This window comes from Carassius auratus, unplaced genomic scaffold (assembly GCF_003368295.1).
Source record: "Carassius auratus strain Wakin unplaced genomic scaffold, ASM336829v1 scaf_tig00216342, whole genome shotgun sequence".
NCBI lineage: Eukaryota > Metazoa > Chordata > Actinopteri > Cypriniformes > Cyprinidae > Carassius > Carassius auratus.
The window spans coordinates 111619-128262 of NW_020528519.1; the positions used below are offsets into that span (position 1 = coordinate 111619).

Sequence of the window (16644 nt, forward strand, 5' to 3'; positions counted from 1 at the left end):
TCCCTGTCCTAATGAGCTCGCAGAGATTAGCATGTTCTCTCTAAACACGCGAATCTCCTCGGATGCCCTGAAACACGCAGCGTTTCCTGCCATTTCAGCCTCGTCAAAATTCCTTCGCTGTAGACTTGGCTAAATCCATTTAGCAGGGGAAATCACAAATTCTCTTTCACACTGGCAGTAAGCTAGTACATGCTGTAGTTGTCGACGGGTGCTGCATAGAGAGATGAATGTGTTTCGAGAGGGGGGAGGTGGAGAGTGACATGAGACGTTCTGCTAATTTAATGCTTTTGCATAAGGCCAGAGACATGTGATTTGCCAGAAGACCTTGTTAAACGTATTGAAGTCATGTGACAATCTAGTACTGAAACATAATCATAATGTAACCTGTTTTGCATAATGTACTTAGAAAAAATTTAGTGCGTTATGCTGTACACTTTTAATATAAAATAATAGACATGATATGAACACTTTTGAAATGTTTTTGAAAGTCTCTTGTGGTCACCAAGGCTGCATTTGTTTGATCAAAATACAGTAAAAATAATGAAATGTCATTAGTCTTTAAAATACCGGTTTTCTATTTTAATGTATTTAAAATTGTTTTTATTTGTATTTTTTTGTTGTTGTTGTTGATGCAAATATAAATTCTTTACAGTCTTCAGTGTTGCATGATCTTTCAGAAATCATTCTAATTATTACTCAAGAATTAAATATATATATATATATATATTATCAAGTTGTGATGCTTAATATTTTTGTGGAAACTGTGAATTTTATTTTCACAATTCTTTTAATAAATAGAAAGTTTAAAAGATCAGCATTTATTTGTAATATAAATCTTTAACATTATGTATTTACCATCACCTCTAAACAATTGAATTAATGAATCCTTGCTGAATAAAATTATTATTATTATTATTTGATTATTATTTTGTTTTATTTTTGGTAATTTTTTTACATTTCGAAGTCTGAATCCTTTGTTAGATCTTTGCAGTTAACTGAAAAATATTGCAGATCTGTGGTGTTCATATGGGCGACACTGAGTCGAATCAAGGCTGTATCTCATTCTGCTGTTTTTGCAAAATATAAAGTAGCAAAATCAAAAATAAATAAAGATAATCTGGAAAGTATCTCCAGTGAAAGCCAGTCTTCACTGCGTTTAGCAGTCCATCTACAAGATGTAGTATAATTACCGTAAATGGTACGCCAGCTTTCTAAAGAATGTGCTGCCCTTTTCTTCTTTTCATCCGGTAATATTAATTTTTGAGGAGAGCTGGATTCTTTTGCTTCGCTGGAAGTAGGAATGAAAAAATCTTAGCGGCATAAAGGACGGGAGTGATTTAGCACACGAGATGTGCTTTTGTGTTGGTGTGATACAGTCACAATGACAGCTGCATTCGACACAAACTCTGCAATTCTCTCACAGAGCACCTCTGAAAGGAAACGGTGATGGAAGAGAGATTTCTGCCACCAGTGTGAGGCCTTTTCTCTTTCTTATTATTCAAACTGTCCTTTTGTCACATTCAGATCGGATTCAGATTCATATGCAAAGAGACTCTTATTGCAAAGCTAGATTCAGTCTGAGGGAGTGAAAGAGAGAGAGTGATTTCTTTTCTAAATGTGTGTAAAACAGGTATGTTAAAGCACAGGTGTGTTCATTAAATAGACTTATGATTTTCAATCCCATGGACTTCCCATAGAGAAATCCCATAGAGAATGTAGTCTCTTTTGCTCATTAAATCTTTTAACGTTTTGGGTGTTGGTTTACCATGTCTGTAACAGTCGCCTCAATGACTGTTTAACAGTATTTTTCAGACATGGGGACTTGTGACTTGGTGACTTGGACTCGAGTCGACTCGAGTCGCTATTTTTAGGACTTGAGACTTGACTCGGACTTGGAAGTTAAAGACTCGGGACTTGACTTGACTTGAGACACGATGACTTGAATGACTTGAGTGTTAATTACATCATGTTTTCATTTTGAATATAAAATATATAAATTATTTTTTAAAATAAAGTTGATTACTCAGCTGGAGCGCAGGCTGAGAATAGCGTCGTGACTGGATCAGGACACTATCATCAGTCATGTCCTCTCTACCTTACACACACCACGCCCACTTAAATCAGATATCACATCACATCAACATGTCAGCCTGAGAGGTACCGAGGGTCATCGCTTTTGTCTTCAATAGTTCGCGACTAAAAACGCGTGGAAAACGCTAGTCGCGCCGCTTTCTCCTTCTTTCTAAAGCGCTCGGGCAGAAGTGCTCCTGGGGCGTCTGTCGTTGCTAAGCATCCATGACACGCTCTCTCTCAATGAAAACGCGGAAATTTCAGCAAAGGATAAATGGATTTGCAGCACTAAAAATCGCTCGCAGTAGCTCTGCTACTAAATTCATTTCAAAATGACAATCCATATACAGCTATGAACAGCTGTTCCTTCATCTTAGCTGAGCTTTCAACGTTGATACGGAAAGGATGAAGCTGATTGGTTAGTTATTGTCACATGACCTGCGGTGCGCTTGCGGCATTCTGAAAAGTTTCGATGTTGAGCGCGTTGCTTCCATTATGAGCGCGCATACCGCGCGCCTACATTGGAAATAACGAACTTGCGCACACAGAAGACGTGATGTGAACAGCCCCTAATGATCCGCTAGCAGGCCGTCAAAAAAGCGCATTCCAGGGGCGGCGCTAGGGTTGGGCTAAGGGGGCATAAGCCCCGAATATTTTGTTACCTTGTCTTTCTCATAGAGCAAAACAATTAATCAGAAAAACAAATGTAGCTGCCGCGATTACCCAATCATGACAAGTGCATATTACATATATATATATATATATATATATATATATATATATATATATATATATATATATATATATATATATATATATATATATATATATATATACAGTGCAGAATATAAATTTTCAGTTGTTTCATACTTTTTTGTTATGTACAGTACAGACCAAAAGTTTGGACACACCTTCTCATTCAAAGAGTTTTCTTTATTTTCATGACTGTGTAAATTGTAGAGTCACACTGAAGGCATCAAGGGCTATTTGAGCAAGAAGGAGAGTGATGGGGTGCTGCGCCAGATGACCTGGCCTCCACAGTCACCGGACCTGAACCCAATCCAGATGGTTTAGGGGTGAGCTGGACCACAGACAGAAGGCAAAAGGGCCAACAAGTGCAAAGCATCTCTCGGGGAACTCCTTCAAGACTGTTGGAAGACCATTTCAGGTGACTACCTCTTGAAGCTCATCAAGAGAAAGCCAAGAGTGTGCAAAGCAGTAATCAAAGCAAAAGGTGGCTACTTTGAAGAACCAAGAATATTACATATTTTCAGTTGTTTCACACTTTTTTGTTATGTATATAATTCCATATATAATTCCACATGTGTTAATTCATAGTTTTGATGCCTTCAGTGTGAATCTACAATTTTCATAGTCATGAAAATAAAGAAAACTCTTTCAATGAGAAGGTGTGTCCAAACTTTTGGTCTGTACTGTACATAACAAAAAAGTATGAAACAACTGAAAATACGTCATATTTATATTCTATACTCTGAGAGAGAGAGTGTGAGAGAGAGAGAGAGAGAGAGAGAGAGAGGAGAAATGTAACAGTTTAATGTTGTATGTAAACTGTGTTTGAGAGAGAGAGAGAGGTGTTCAGAGAGGAGTCTGTTGGATGTTTAGCTGTTATTTGTTTTATGGACTCAATGTTGAAAATGTAAAACATTTCAAACACTGTTGGCAGAAGTGAAAAATAAATAATTTTAGGAAGTTACAATTTTGTTTGATTCCATGATGTATTTTACTGAACATGAGTATTTACAATGCAAATCCAAATTATTTTAATTTACTGACAGTTACTTATATCTTGTCTTTTAACTTTATTAAGATCAGATTCTGCAGGTAAAATAACAATATTAAGGTGACTTGACTTGAACTTGACTTGACATAGCTTGTGACTTGACTTGACTTGACTTGCCCAAGAAAAAAATACTTGGGACTTACTTGAGACTTGAAGGTTAAGACTTGAGACTTACTTGAGACTTGCACATGTGTGACTTGGTCCCATCTCTGGTATTTTTAACTAACCAGTGAGGGGCTTTGGCTGAGCTGCCAAAATTCCCCCAGTATAAAAGTATTAGCAACTTATAAAAATCGACCATGGGGATTTCCGACATGTTTGTTTGTTTTCACATGTAGTCTAAATGAGAATGCATTTCTGCAATTGTGAGCTGTTGAGGTTTGAGTGTTTGTATAATACATGTGTGCACTGTTAAAAATAACAGACCTGGTTGCTCTATGGATTGTAGATTAAAAGGTTGTTGCATTTATAGGTTCTTCCGATCAGAGTTTTGGTTTCTGGGTTCTTTAAATCACCACGACACTAGCTATGTTTCCATCCAAAGTTGCCAAATTAACTTACATACAAAATTGGATTACAGCATAAAACATTTGCAAATAAAGCACAGTTTCTATCCAATGAATCGGATAGAACAAAATAGTCACTTCCTGATAAACAGGCACCAGATATAATTAAGACGGAGTAGGAGAAGCCACTGAATATAATAATTTTCATATATGATAAATTACTTGTTCCTCAGAGCGGGCAGAAGAAACATTGTTTGTGGAGGTGGATACCAGCTGTTTGAGAACTCAGCCATGTAAGACAGTTCTGGGAGGCAATTATTCACAAATACTTTGACGACAGACTTTGTTCAGGCATTTAAGAATGACCATAATTACTTTATTGATGTGCATGTAGGAATTTGGTAAGTTAATTTATTTGGTAAATGTGTTTCCATGTAAAAGTCAAAAACCAACTCAAGCCAGTGTAAAAACGTCATCTTTTTTTTTTTTCAAAAAATTTGGTGTTTCCATCACTCGTTTACTTCGAAATGGGAATAAAAAAAGAGTGAAGGAAACATAGTTACATATGGTTTTCTAGAATTAGAGAATAAATCGTTCTTTGTAGAATTTGTGGAAGAGTCTACAGACTGTTTTTTGTGCTGATTGGAAATTTTTATTGGGGTGTTCACGGACGCAAAAATGTTTCCAGAACAATTAGGTCTGAGAGCTTCTTTTTTCCAAAAACAAATTACAAATGGCAATCTTGTTATCCTGACTATTTAGATCTCGGATTAGGCCGTATCCGTTTCCTAACTGAGCGCTGATTGGAAGCGACACTAATTTCCTTTTGCCAAGCGTCATGGAGTTTTTGCTCTGCTGTCCAGTGCAGAGTATAGGAAAAGTGGTCAGGAAGGACTTTGTGAAGAGGAGAGGTTGTGTCGACCAAAGTGGTTTTCCTTTTTTTGTATTTTTCTTATTTAACTTTTTATGCTTGAATCTCATGAAACCTCTCACGAAGCCTATTTTGTTTTGTTGCATTATTTTCATGACATTTAAGCACATTTCCTCCTCAAATTCTCATTACTTAAATTTGTTGTATTTTATTTTATTTTACATTATGCTGATTGAAATATAAAATAAATATAAAATCAAAAATCCTTGTATTACAGCATTAAAGAAATTCTAATGAAAAAAAAAACATAATGGCAGTTACAAAAACTCAAATGTAAAATATTTGGATTCATTACAGTTATAAATTTTCTTTCTTCTCTTCTCTTTTTTTTTCTTTTTTTTACATTTTGTTAACATTAGATAACTATTAGTTAACATGAGCTAACAATGAAAAATACTTAATAAAGCATTTATTTTTCCTAGTAAATGTTAAGTCCAACATTTACGAATACATTATTACAATCAAAGGTTTTGTCTGTTAGTATTATTTAATGGACTTGAGCTGACACGAACTAACAATGGACAGTTGTATTTTTATTAACTAACATTAACAAAGATTGATAAATACTGTAACAAATCTACAATTTATTGCATAAATAACATTAATTAATGGGACCTTATGATAAAGTGCCACTGAATTATGTGCTCAGTTTTCATAAAAAAATAAAATAATTATTATTATTTTTGGTAAGTTTATTTTACAGTTTCATTGTAAGTTATACATTATTATGCTTACTATAGTAATAACAGTTAATTATGCATAATTTCATGCAACTAACCACAAACCCTAATATTAACCTATACGCTAGTTTTCATGTTTAGCATACAGAACATAACTCCACGTTTAATCCCCGATTAGTGTGAATATTATATGAACTGTCTGACCAAACAATTAAAATGTTAATTATGCGAGAAAACCTTTTGCTTTGTTCATCTGAACGACTTATTTTAACTATTTAATGCGATTATGCACACATTTTATGCACACATTATGCACACTAATGCAGCATCTCGCTTTAGTGCTTTTTTGCCGCTTGCGTGGGGAGAAAAAACACAGACGTCCATAGGGAGGCACTGGAAGCGTGTGTTACACACACCAACATGAAACATGTCTTACAAATCTGGAACGCAGTCATTCTTTGAAGTATCGATACTAATAAATTTAGAAATCGTGATGTTTTTAATTTCCGAGAATCGCGATACTTTTGAAGTATCGGTGCACCGTGCAACACTACCTTAAACAAGTAGTTTTTTTTTATCTGTTGCTTAATTTTTAATGCAGAACATTTTATTCTATTGTTTTTTTTTGTTTCAAATTTGGCTTGAAGTGTGACCTGGACTTGTTTTTATGAGGTTCACCCTTGATGTTTAGGCTGTGGAATCACATTTGTTGAAATCCCCATGGTGTGATCAGCACAGTGTTTAAAGGGTTAAACCTGCCTATGAGAAAAAGAAAGCAAGAGAGACGCTCATAAAGTAGGGATTGTGTGGGATTGTGCGGGGCAGGATAGAACAGGATCGGCCACGCTGAGCTTCTGCTAATGATGACATCATCTGTTTGTTTGGTAAGGAACGGCTCGGCCTGCCCTGACAGGGATTCCCCACTCGTGTGTGCGTGTGTGTGTGGTTGAATGTCTCTGGTGCACGGTAACATTATTTACACAAGTGCCTGCTATTTTGTGGACTAAAGGGTGTGGTAAGCAGGACACTTCTTAGAGGAAGTACACACACACACACACAGTTGTTGCATGCTTTTGGGTGAATCTCAGAAAATTTGTCAAGAATATGTATAGTTCATATTTCATCCTAGACATTTCAGAAATTATATTTTGCATAAAGAGATTGAACCCCCCCCTCCTTTTTTTTGTAGCAATTTTGCTAAATTTCATGAAAAAATAGGCCCATTTCTCTAATTACTTAATTTTACTTACTGTACATTTTTTATTACATTTATTTGTTAATCATTATATTCTCTTTTACTTCCTCATTATAATATTTTGACAGTTTTGTCGGTATCATTAAGATACTGTTATAGTTTTTAAAATATTTTGCATTAGTTTTAATTTGTACTTTTTTTCATTTTCATTTTAAATGAAATTAGTTTGTTGACTTTTGAAGATTTTATACATCTATGTAATTTTTATACAATTGTTTTTATTTTAGTTATTGTGCTTCAAGTTAAACTAAATGAAAAAAGAAATGCTGCCTTGGTGACCAGTTTAAATAAATACATTTAGCGGTTTTATATTTTGTTTCAGTTCAAGTTTATTTCAAGTATCGAAAATGTTTTTAGTTTTAGTTAACTATAATAACCCTAGTCAAGAGAGACAGAAAGACTGAGTACTGTGTTGTCTTTACTGAATGAACACATGGCTGTGTGTGTGTGTGTGTGTGCCAGTGTAAAGTGCCAAAGTGTAATAAGAGAAACTGATTTTATGGGAGGTGACAGGGAGCAGCTATTTTACTGTCAGCCGGACAGACAGCTGTAAACGAACAGCCACAAACACACGCACTGCTGCACGCTGTTCCAGATCACTCTGGATGGGATTTATTATCCCGACACAATGAGGAAATGAAATCTCACTTCAGAGAAGTGTTACAGATTCACACATGTCAGCTGTGGCCAAAGAAAACAGGTTTGCTAATCTTTAATCTTTAATTTTGAAAATATACTGATTCTGTTTTAATTGTTATATTTGAAATTACAAACCATATTTATTTATAGGCATTTTTGTTTCAGCAGATCTCTTATTTCTCTTGAATTTTATTAAAACGGCAGGAAAGATAACTGATATAAATTTTGTAATACTGAACCGAAGTTGGTTTTACTTTTGGTGCGTTTGGGTCAATATCATATTTTTGAGACTGATTATCCAATTTGTTTATAATTTGATGAATATAATTAATTAAAAGGTATGATATTTAAAATAAGAACTAATTAAAATATAAACACTGGAATCTGAAAATATTCAATCATTTAAAGAAAAAAAGAAAACCATACATGCATATATGGGTGTATGTATTCATGTATGTATATTAAAAAATAATAATAATAATAATATAAAATATATCAGTAAGATAGGACTGGTTAACTTGTAAACTGTTGCTTTTCTCATCTGGGTTCCACATATATGAAAAATTTTGAAATATTTACTTGATGGCAAATGGCTCAATTTTCATGTCAGGAAAGATTCGTGTCATTGTCAGTTCACACTCGCGGTTCCCTGTCTAAAACAGATATTAATAGTCTTGAGCTTTAACTTTCACATCTGAAATGTGAGGAAAAAAAGCCTTTTTATAGTAAATTGATATATGTCCTCTTATGTGTGAGACACAGTAATTGATCTTGATTACTATATGTTTGCATTAATAACTTTGAGAACATATGCCGCTATTTTATGTAAATATGAAATGTTTGAAATGTGTATATATAGCAAATGGTTTGTATTATGGAGTGGAGTCCCCCATTTCATTTCTTGAAATACATTGTTGTTTGTCTACTCTTTATTTTAATACAGTTCTCTGGTTGGGTACCGTGGTGTCAGGCTGTAATGCACTGGTTTTGTTTCATTTCTTCTTTATGGGAGGTAAAAAACAGGAGCATGCTATTTTGCGCAGAGGCTCATATTCAACCGCTGAACCTTCCCGTTTCCAGTGGAGTGATGTCTTTAGCAAGAACCGCTGGAAACACTGCAGCATCTGTATGAGACATGCAGCAAATAGTTGTTTATCATTCGCTCTTGAGCGGATCCACAGTGCAACAGAGCTAGTTTAATCACTGGTGTGTGTCTGTCTGTACAAGTGAGTCCCACTTCTGAGTACAGGTGAACACATCTACCATGTGGAGTCACTTTGTTAGTCTGTTTAGCATTAGTGTTCATTAATTATTTAACACAACAAGGGGTAGTCTCAGGTAGATCAGGCACTGATGAATAATTAAAGCTGTGAATGAGGTGTGTGTGAGAGAGAGAGGCACGCTGCGGATGAAACACCTACCCAGCTGGATCCAGCGGGAACATTCATTGAGAAACTCAGGGTCATTTATGAAGGGATTCAGTGTGAAAAATCTCAGCATGGACCACAGGAGTAACTTGAATGTCCTCTTAACTGCATACCAATGGCCTGACAACTACCTAGAACAACCTAGCAACCAAATAGGAACACCCTAACTACCATTCTCAAAGCAAGATTGCCAGTTCAACCACAATTCATATTTTGTTAGAAAATGAAAAGATGTAGTTGAATATGATGCGCTCATCATCTCATGCGCACTCTTTGTGTTTGTATTATGGGATAACTGTAGTCTAGGAGGTGTATGTTTGTACTGAAGATCTGCACTGGATACATTTTTCACCAACGTGCCCACGCAGACTTCACTATCAGCTCTGTCTACTGCTGCATCCACCCACCACTTCCTGCGGGGGCAGTCTCGCCACGCATGCACGTGTATGTGTGTGTGAGGAGCTGACAAAAAATGATACTTATTTGTATGCATTCTTGGTGGGTAAGATGTGTGATATGATGTACACAAGTGTGTTCAGCGGCGATGTGCACAGGATATCATTGACAGATGTGTGTTGCATGTGTAGGTGGGACGTCGAGGTCATGAACTATGAGTGTGGTGTGAAATTTCAGGAGAGCAGATTAATTGTAATTTGTATTTCTGTAGAAGTGCTGCAAATGGTGGTTCTTATTTCTGAACTAGTATATATCTTTAACACCTATTAACTTCTCTATATAATTTAGCAGCTTCCAAGTGTTTTTTCTTTTTTTGTGTGTGTGGTTTAGACACTCTAAGAAATAAAGGTACAAAAGCTGTTACTGGGGCGGAACCTTTTCAAAAGGTACGTGTTTGTTCCTAAAGGGTCCATTTTGGTACCTTTAAGGTACATATTAGTACTTAAAGTGTACGTATTAGAAACTTGTAGGAATAAAAGTGTACCTTTTGAAAAGGTATCTCCCCAGTGACAGCTTTTGTACCTTTTTTCTGAGAGTGCATCATAAATTAGTAGAAGAACATCTTCAGTAGTGCATTAATTGTGCAATCCATGCTGTTGTTTACATCCGAGTATCTTCAATATGGCCGGGCATCCAGGTAACTGACCAAACCATGATATAGGTACAGATGCTCTATTAGAAAGTGAAGCATCCAAAGCCCCGCCTCCCAGGTGTTACCGGTAATAGCAGTTTTGTTGAAGGCCTATATACCAGTGTGAAATATACCGTTGTAGTAAGCTCAACTTCTATTCAGCCTTTTCCAGCTCCATCAGTTGTGATTATTCATTGATTTCTGAGGTTATTTTTTTATTATTTTATTGAGAAAATGTAGGAAGCTGGTGTGTGGCTCTGCATTTAAAAGAGTTTCTCTTCAAGTTGCTCTCAGTCTTTGTGATTCCAGCCGTTTCTTTATTTTCATGCATTATTAAGAGCGGCCGCAGGCTCACAGTAGTGCGCCTTATCAGTAATGCGCCGTTCTCTGCTGCTTACTCTAGAAACTTCTAACACAAACTCTATAGATGTTCCTTAAAGTACTGCTGTTCTCAGACACCTAGAATCACAAATCCTGAAGGGGTTTTTTGGAGCCTCCTCAGAACGCTTTTTAAGGTTTTAAGGATCTATGCTTGTACTATTTGAGGATTTTGTGAAGCTGAAACTATTCAGAGCACTGCAGAACTGGATGTTGTATGTCTTGCGCTCATGCTTGTTTCATCTCGACGCTCAACAGGGGAGTCAGGGAATTAGAGAAGGAGAGATTACTCATTTCAAGAGAAAGATAAGAGGAAGTTTGGACAGCAAGTGATGATGCAGCTAATGAAGACAGAATGTTGTGTAATGCAGTCTTGTGAATACACAGAGGTGTGTGTGTATTTGTTTGTGTCTTTGTGTGTCGAGTGGAGGGGGGGCTCTGACAGTAATGAGGAGGGGATGGTTATTCACTCTACTTCTGGTAAGCTTCTCCCTTGTCTCCTGGGTGCTGATTGGTGGCTTCATGCTCATCTAAGTTTCCTGTAAGGAAATCTTGGAAACCCTGTGAACTCTTGTGTTGGTCTTTTCTAAGAACACAAAACTTCCTCAACAGTCCAAAAAACGGATTGAACATATACAGTTCAGTGTTTAGAAACTTGGCCCATCCAATCATGGTAAGGTGATTCAAAAGATTAAAAGAAGTAGCCTAGCTCACCAAGGCTACTTTTATTTGAATAAAAATACATTAAAAAGTAATATTGTGAAATGTTATGGCAATTTAATTATATTTTAGTATATTTTAAATGTAAATAAATTTATGAATTGCTCAAAGGAAAGCTTTTATTTGAAACAGAAATGTTTTTTAACATTTATATATATTTTTCCTTGATGTCACTTTGGATCAATTTAATGCATCATTGCTGAAAACAAAATCATTAAATCGGGATTTCCCTTTTTAAATGTTGCAAGAGAGAAAGAGGTCACTGTGCAGGTAATCCAAAGCATTTTCCAAGTGTAGTTTTGAAACAAGTAGTTTTGATATGCTTAACTGTCCCGCTGCAAAATTGATCCAAGTTTGGTTATGTGTGGAAACCCTTGAGCAATTATCTGACGTTTTTTCTCCATTTCTCCCAGCGGAACAGCATGGGATTGCTGGATTCGGGGGAATCCTGGCGTGAATTCCACAGAAGTGTGTGTGTCGAGTACATGCATGTTTTTATATTAGTTTCTAAATAAGAAGTATTTATGTGTGTGCCAAGTGGCAAGATAAAAGACGTGCAAAGGAAGTGCTAACTTCACTACATTCTTGCAGATATTTCCTTCTGAACAGCGTGGTTCTTTTGTTCTTTTTGTGTTTTTGTGGATGTGGTGGTGTGTTACTGCATGCGTGACAGGAGAAATATAGGTTGCATAAGATGCTTTAGTCATGTGATTCCCACGGATTGATATAAAATCAGAGATGCTCTCTAATTTAATCAGATCTGGGGTAGACGTACAAATTCTGTCGAGTGTTTGGACATTTCACTCTGATTTAGTGATCCACTGTTCCCTAAATTAGATTCCCTAGTATTAGATTGTGGCCTGTTTTTTATTTTTCTTTAGTGTGTGTTAAGTGTGTGAGACAGTCTGGTTTACAGGCACTAAACCTCTGTATGCCATAACATGACCTACACTATCAGATAAATGACTTAATCCTTTTGACACTTACTCTGTTATTTGTCAAAACACGTGGTGTGGAAAACTGAGAGCATTATACACTGTTATACTGTGGCCTCTAATGATTTGCATGTTACACACTGAAGAGCTGGATGTTGTAAACTGTTGAGTCTGTTTTTGTTTTTTGTCTTGAGTCCTGTGTATCCTGTTTGCTACATATTTATAGCCTATATGTATGTGTATAATTAGTATTGAAAAAAAGGTGTCTTCTTTCTCCTTCTCTTTCTCTTTCCACCCAATCAGATTGGGACAGATCTGATTTTGCCAGCTCTTGGCATTTTTGTTGCATTATGCCTCAGAAGGCCAATGAACAGTCTAAAACTGAGACAATTTTTTCTAACAACCCTGCTCTTTAGGACAGGAACACTCAGTCCAGCTCCCATTTAAATTTGTTTATGTGAAAAAAGCACTACCCACTCATGTACTGATATTTATACCCACATGCTGCTCATGCTGCCACGGCCATTAAAACCAGAGCTCTGATCACATTATATTTCCATTAGCCTCTATGTCGTTAGTGCACATACACTAACATCTAATGAAGTCTCCCGGGCCAATCGAGATGATCAATAAGCGTTCGTTCAAGGAAGAAAGACATTTCAGAACTCCTTGTTTTCATGGCTAAATTAACCAGTGTAAATTTCAGCCTGTTTTATTGTCCTCATTTGTCACCCTTGTGCAGCAGCTCTGTTTTCCAAATCTCCTCGCTGAGTGTTCCACTGAATCTGAGGTTTGGAGTTGGTGTAATTTGGAAGGAAAATCTTGTGTGTTGGGGGAAAGAAGGTGTGTGGGAGATAATGATGAATGAAGAGAAAAAGATATGGAGAAGAACTGAAAGTGGACCAACTGGTGTCCATATACTGTGGTTTGGCCGTTATTCATTCAGTAATAGTTGGATGTCATTTCATTTGATTGCAAATCGTCTACAGCCCAGGAAGTTCCTCACAAAACTTTATAGTTGATCCAACACATCTTACAAATATGCTATGATCTGCTAAGAACACTATAAGAGTGGAAAAGAGGAAGGGAAAATCTCTAGAGGAGATTCTTTGCATTGGGTTCATGACTAGCAACTTTCTGATTTTCTGTTTCTGTTCTTCTTTCACTCGTAATTTTGTCACGAAGTTTCTTTCCTGTCAGGTCATCAGACTGTAATTTTGTTCATTGCTTGGTAACAATTTTGGTATTGTTGTGTAGCCCTGCCCACAGTGAAACCTCATTGGTCCAAAATCTCACTCCACTTTGCTATAAAACACCACAAAATTCTTATTGGCTGTGATTATGATGTGTCATGCAACATTTACTTTTTTTTTTATTGTGAACAGACAAATAACTTGTCACTGGAAAGTTTTCCTGGTTTGTAGAAGTTGAAACCAAGCGTAATTATCCTTGGTAATGATTTTCCTACCGTATGCAAAGAAACTCTACAATGCTTGTGTGTTTGAGGCCACATTGCATTTACTTAAGGAAGTTAAGGAAGAAACACCTGCAACCACTCTCTTTTGCTTCAACCAGAATATTTCATTTTTTTCTGATTCACAGGCTTAGAGTTTTTCCATCTCATTTCTCGAACTCTATCTCGTCCAAGGAATTCTGGGATAGGGATGGACGGAAGATATCCTATTTGCGGTACATTAAGTAACATTGTTATAAGATCCCTAATTTACTGCCGCATATATGATGTTTGCTCCAAATGATTGAGGATAAGACCGGTAAATCTGGATGTGTGGTTAGACCAAGCGGTTCATGCCCTTAAACATATGTGGTGACTCAGCATCTAGAAATCCCCCAGATGATGGTGCAGAATGTGATGGGGTTATAATTGGTGATGAATGACATACAGTGATGCTTGAGGCAGTGAAGTGGTTAGAGAACAAGTGAGGAGTGATGTGATGCAATGGAAGAGGACAGAGTGGGAATGAGAGGAGTTTCCATTCTTAGGGTTTAGATAAGCCCTCCAGAGCAAGTTCAGGCTCTCATGGACACACCGATCAAGCTAACCTTGGAAATTCAGAGGTTTTTGGGGATTACTTGGACAAAAATCAGTTTGTTTTCACCAGGGCTTGAGTGGTGAGTGATGCAGGATGTGGGTTGAAGGGAAAGATTTGCAAAAATTGGGTTATGTATAAATTTATTTGGTTATATAACAAATTGAGTTTGCAGAGAGAAGAAAAGGGTGGGAGAGTTAATCAAGGGTCTGTCTTCAGAACACTCATCGTGACAAAACACACTGTGACCTCAGTCACTGGGCACCCCCTCACAACTCCACCCTGTTTTGCTTGCAGTGAAGAGCGTCTTTCCCGTAAAAGTGTCCGGTAGCGTTTTAGTGGCCACAGCATTTTTCCTAACAGCAAGAGAGGACGCTTTCCAAAACTGCTTTGGTTCTCGCTTCACAGTGAGGCATTGTTTTTAAAGCAAACTAGTGTTTGCTCATGCCTTGTAATGGGGTTTTGTGGTTGAAACATACCACACCAATCTCTTCTGCTTTTCAATGCTTTTTTGTATTTGTGTATGCAGTGGGCAGATGTGTACATGTGTGTGTGTGAAGGTAGTGAAAGGAGATGATTGCTTCTCATTCCCCATATTTTAGAGCACATGTAAATGCATACAGTACATAATCCTGGCTGCTCTTATATAATAATAATTAATTGCATTCAAATATTGTATATTCTCAGTGTGCATATCCCTCCCACACACAGAGCCAATGAAAATAAATTTGAAATGTATGCCATTATATTATATTATATTATATTATATTATATTATATTATATTATATTATATTATATTATATTATATTATATTATATTATATTATCTTTAAAGATTTACTGTTGTAAAATTAAGTCTTGAAATATATCTAGCATTGATAATATATTAACAAATTTCTTCTGCCATATTTGACACACTTTGATGTTCTTTGTTTTTAAAGCTGTATTTTGAAATGCTACATCACTGTGTCCCAGAACTGTGCCATCATTTATACTTAATGCTATTATTCACTATTGGATTTGGCTAAAATGGAAATCTTTGTTTTTCTGTTTCAGATAAAATAGAGGAGGCACAGAAGGAGCTCAAAGACCCCAAAGCTTCACATAAAGGTATTATTCATTATATAAAACAATATTTTTTAACTGTTCCTTTCAAATGCTGCATCAACAGGAAGCTTCTCTCTCCTCCTCCTCCTTTATCCCAGAGAGGTACGAGAACTTCTATGGCATTAAAGGGGAATAGTTTCTTTGTTCACGTTGTTCATTTCACATTGCAAGGCAGAATATTTTCTGTGTTGAATCCAGGGCAAATTCTGAGAAATTGTTACCTACCATACCATCATTCAGCTTCCCAGAGCAAATGGCATTTGCTTGTACTAGACTGTATCTGTAACCAGGTTCTCTGGTCCGAAAAGGTGTACTGCTTTTGAAGGTGCATTGGATGTTCTGGGGGTTTCCAGGAGTTACAGCACCCCTGTTAGCCTTCACCTGTGGCCACCGCATTTAGCTCTGCTGCACTTGAACTCAGTTCAACTCAAAACTTGAACTTTGGGGAAGTCGTGGCCTAATGGTTAGAGGGTTGGACTCCCAATCGAAGGGTTGTGAGTTCTAGTCTCGGGCCGGACGGAATTGTGGGTGGGGGGAGTGCATGTACAGTTCTCTCTCCACCTTCAATATCACGACTTAGGTGCCCTTGAGCAAGGCATCGAACCCCCAACTGCTCCCCGGGCGCCGCAGCATAAATGGCTGCCCACTGCTCCGGGTGTGTGCTCACAGTGTGTGTGTGTGTTCACTGCTCTGTGTGTGTGCATTTCGGATGGGTTAAATGCAGAGCACAAATTCTGAGTATGGGTCACCATACTTGGCTGAATGTCACTTTCACTAAATGAACTTGCCACACTTTACATCTTTGGCTTAATCAAAAAAGAAAAAACAAAAAAAAGTAGCAGCCAAAAAAGTAGCAGCCATTTAAAAGCCACATTTCATACATGGAAAAACACCATAGATGTTGCATAATAGGTTAGAATGGGAGGATGTTATAGATTATGTAAAAGCAAAGGAAAACTCTGAATAAGCTGTAACAGTATTTGTTTATATGAGAACATGGCCCTATGATACTGCTGTTGAAACATTTGAAGCACCTTGTACAATTTAAATAAATGTAATC

The 16644-nt window shown here is 36.8% G+C and overlaps 1 pseudogene; it reads left to right on the forward strand.

Moving 5' to 3' along the window:
• LOC113097645 (zinc finger protein 40-like) overlaps positions 1 to 16644 on the forward strand; it is a 53301-nt pseudogene that overhangs the window by 24942 nt on the left and 11715 nt on the right.